The 3713-nt window shown below is 37.7% G+C and overlaps 1 long non-coding RNA gene across 1 annotated transcript; it reads right to left on the bottom strand.

The window, feature by feature from the left end:
• Positions 1-456: 456 nt before the first annotated feature.
• Positions 457-3483, bottom strand: LOC132091907 (uncharacterized). The gene is made up of 3 exons (XR_009422159.1): positions 3401-3483; positions 744-852; positions 457-629 (listed from the first exon to the last, which is right to left on the bottom strand). It is a non-coding gene; the product is annotated as an uncharacterized LOC132091907 (long non-coding RNA).
• Positions 3484-3713: the final 230 nt, after the last annotated feature.

Raw genomic sequence — 3713 nt, 5'->3', positions numbered from 1 at the left:
TATGGGTGTAACATCTGTGCTGTCACAGAGCTGTTTGGGAATCCAGTCTTCACAGTTTCAGAATGCAGTGACTGCACAAGTAGAACATAATACAAGCAGTCATAACAAATCAGTAATGTATTGAAAACTCGTAGTACATATGAAGACTTCAGATGCATGGCCTCTGAGTTCCATCTGAAATTCTAAAATTCTTCTTAGAACATTTCAGATAGAACTTAAAGGCTTTTGCATCTGAATTCTTCATTTACAACATGCCTTATTCTTCATTTCTCCATCAACTTACTTGTCCTCCTTCAAAAAATCAAAAACTATAAGTTTGTGAATAATTTTGTTGAATACAGGTGCAGGTGTCGGTACTCCCCATATTCAGTAAATTTCTCCCTAAATTCCAGAAATGATGCACTGATGATTTCTTAATTCTAGGAGCTATAAAAAGATGTATAGGTGAAAAATTATAATTGCTGATTTGAGAAGAGATCAACATCAAATGCTGTACTAATGCATTGCTTGAATAAAGACATACCAATGGGAACTAGCACCTTTTCAGTCTTTTCTGTTTGGGCACAATAGAGCCATGTTCATTCCTCATCCCCAACAGGTCTGATGTTCTTTGTGTTTTTGCTCTTTAGCTGTAAAACAAAAATACGTTTATTAACCCCATGTTTAATTACTATTTATGGTTAAACATATGAATTAAGACAGATTAGAGAATTAAAGAATATTGATAAAAATTTTCCTCAAACCTTTCTTGGAGAGGGCTGATCATGACAAGAACTTGCTGAGCCTCACTAGTAAACGTTCAGATGACAAAACTGAAAAAGGCCATCATGCAACCATCCGCTCTGTTTCTACCTTACAACAGAGCAAGAGAGAATGTGTGAGTGAGTGAGTGAGTGAGTGAGTGAGTGAGTGAGTGAGTGAGTGGAGAGAGTAAAGGACTAAGATGAAGAGAAACAGGCCGAATCTTGTGTTTAAGTTTAACAAAATGAGAGGTAAGAAATCTGTATCTTCAAGCTAATATTATTCTCAATTATTTTCTACACCATAACATGCTAGCAGGATTGTTGTAAGCAGTTTAAAGACCTATTCACACCAAGGATGAGTCCATACTGCAACTATTTAACATTTAATGACACAGAGGAACAGCATCATTGGTATCAGTTTTCATTTTCATTTAACATTTAATGACACAGAGGAATGACATCATTGGAATATATTTTCCAGTTGAAGAACAATAAAAACAGCCAATCAGAATGCACCTGCGTTAAACAAGCTTGAGCATTAAAAGTGACAGACAACAACATCACTGCTACTTGTATAATGATAAACATAACTTTATCATCTGCTGGTGTGGATGCTAAAATATTTATTGTAGTTACTATTCTGGGTGTGAACAGCCTTTAATGATCTAATTTGGCCAAATTAACTGAAGATCTGATGTGTCACATGACAAGTTAAACAGCATTTCCAGACCTGCTTTTAGACAGATGTGTTCAATTAAAATCAACATTGAGAATAAGACTGTGAGGTGTGGACAGATATCATGTACTGTTAGAACGGGAAGAGACGGCACTAATAAAGAATATAGTGGACTCAATATAAACTTTAGGATATAAACGCTCTGACTACTTACAATGGACACAGGCTGCATGAGAGGCGAGGCGATGATCAATGACAGCAGGAGGAAAAGCTCAGGGCTCTTACTGATGGGGTCGTGGGGTACAACCCGAATTCCGGAAAAGTTGGGACGTTTTTTACATTTTAATAAAATGAAAACTAAAGGAATTTCAAATCACATGAGCCAATATTTTATTCACAATAGAACATAGATAACGTAGCAATTGTTTAAACTGAGAAATTTTACACTTTTATCCACTTAATTAGCTCATTTAAAATTTAATGCCTGCTACAGGTCTCAAAAAAGTTGGCACGGGGGCAACAAATGGCTAAAAAAGCAAGCAGTTTTGAAAAGATTCAGCTGGGAGAACGTCTAGTGATTAATTAAGTTAATTGATATCAGGTCTGTAACATGATTAGCTATAAAAGCTTTGTCTTAGAGAAGCTTTGTCTTGGCTCTCCAATCTGTGAAAGACTGCGTAAAAAAATTGTGGAAAACTTTAAAAACAATGTTCCTCAACGTCAAATTGCAAAGGCTTTGCAAATCTCATCATCTACAGTGCATAACATCATCAAAAGATTCAGAGAAACTGGAGAAATCTCTGTGCGTTAGGGACCAGGCCGGCGACCTTTATTGGATGCCCGTGGTCTTCGGGCTCTCAGACGACACTGCATCACTCATCGGCATGATTGTGTCAATGACATTACTAAATGGGCCCAGGAATACTTTCAGAAACCACTGTCGGTAAACACAATCCGCCGTGCCATCAGCAGATGCCAACTAAAGCTCTATCATGCAAAAAGGAAGCCATATGTAAACATGGTCCAAAAGCGCCGTCGTGTCCTGTGGGCCAAGGCTCATTTAAAATGGACTATTTCAAAGTGGAATAGTGTTTTATGGTCAGACAAGTCCAAATTTGACATTCTTGTTGGAAATCACGGACGCTGTGTCCTCCGGGCTAAAGAGGAGGGAGACCTTCCAGCATGTTATCAGCGTTCAGTTCAAAAGCCAGCATCTCTGATGGTATGGGGGTGCATAAGTGCATACGGTATGGGTAGCTTGCATGTTTTGGAAGGCTCTGTGAATGCTGAAAGGTATATAAAGATTTTAGAGCAACATATGCTTCCCTCCAAACAACGTCTACTTCAGGGAAGGCCTTGTTTATTTCAGCAGGACAATGCAAAACCACATACTGCAGCTATAACAACAGCATGGCTTCGTCGTAGAAGAGTCCGGGTGCTAACCTGGCCTGCCTGCAGTCCAGATCTTTCACCTATAGAGAACATTTGGCGCATCATTAAACGAAAAATACGTCAAAGACGACCACGAACTCTTCAGCAGCTGGAAATCTATAAAAGGCAAGAATGGGACCAAATTCCAACAGCAAAACTCCAGCAACTCATAGCCTCAATGCCCAGACGTCTTCAAACTGTTTTGAAAAGAAAAGGAGATGCTACACCATGGTAAACGTGCCCCGTCCCAACTATTTTGAGACCTGTAGCAGAAATCAAAATTGAAATGAGCTCATTTTGTGCATAAAATTGTAAACTTTCTCAGTTTAAACATTTGCTATGTTATCTATGTTCTATTGTGAATAAAATATTGGCTCATGTGATTTGAAAGTCTTTTAGTTTTCATTTTATTAAAATTTAAAAAACGTCCCAACTTTTCTGGAATTCGGGTTGTATGTAAAAAGTAAAAAAAAAAAAAAAACATCAAATTCAGTGCAAAATGTAACCGCAGTAAAGTTCTGTCGAGGTGCTCAGACCGACACAGAAGTACCACTGGAAATATCTGCCTTAGCAGCTTTTGGTCTTCTCCATAAACACACAAGATGGTCAAATTCATCCCTCTCCACAAACAAGACCGGTTTGAATAGAGTTTGACAGGTCTTCCTTTGGTCTTCCTTTTCAACTGAAATACAGAAAAAGGAAAATGTTGTTGTTTTAATACATACATGTTGAGACGGTGTGTTAGAAATTATCCGTGAACAAAATATTTGAAAGGAAGGACTATAAGGAAGGTTATTAACACATAATAAATTAATCAAAGTAAATTAGGTATAACTAAATGTCTTCAACATTACCTGTCAAAT

The sequence above is a fragment of the Carassius carassius genome, chromosome 18 (assembly GCF_963082965.1).
Source record: "Carassius carassius chromosome 18, fCarCar2.1, whole genome shotgun sequence".
In the NCBI taxonomy this organism is placed as follows: Eukaryota; Metazoa; Chordata; class Actinopteri; order Cypriniformes; family Cyprinidae; genus Carassius; species Carassius carassius.
The sequence above is the reverse complement of the archived record's forward strand: the minus strand, read 5'-3'. Positions and strand labels throughout refer to the sequence as shown.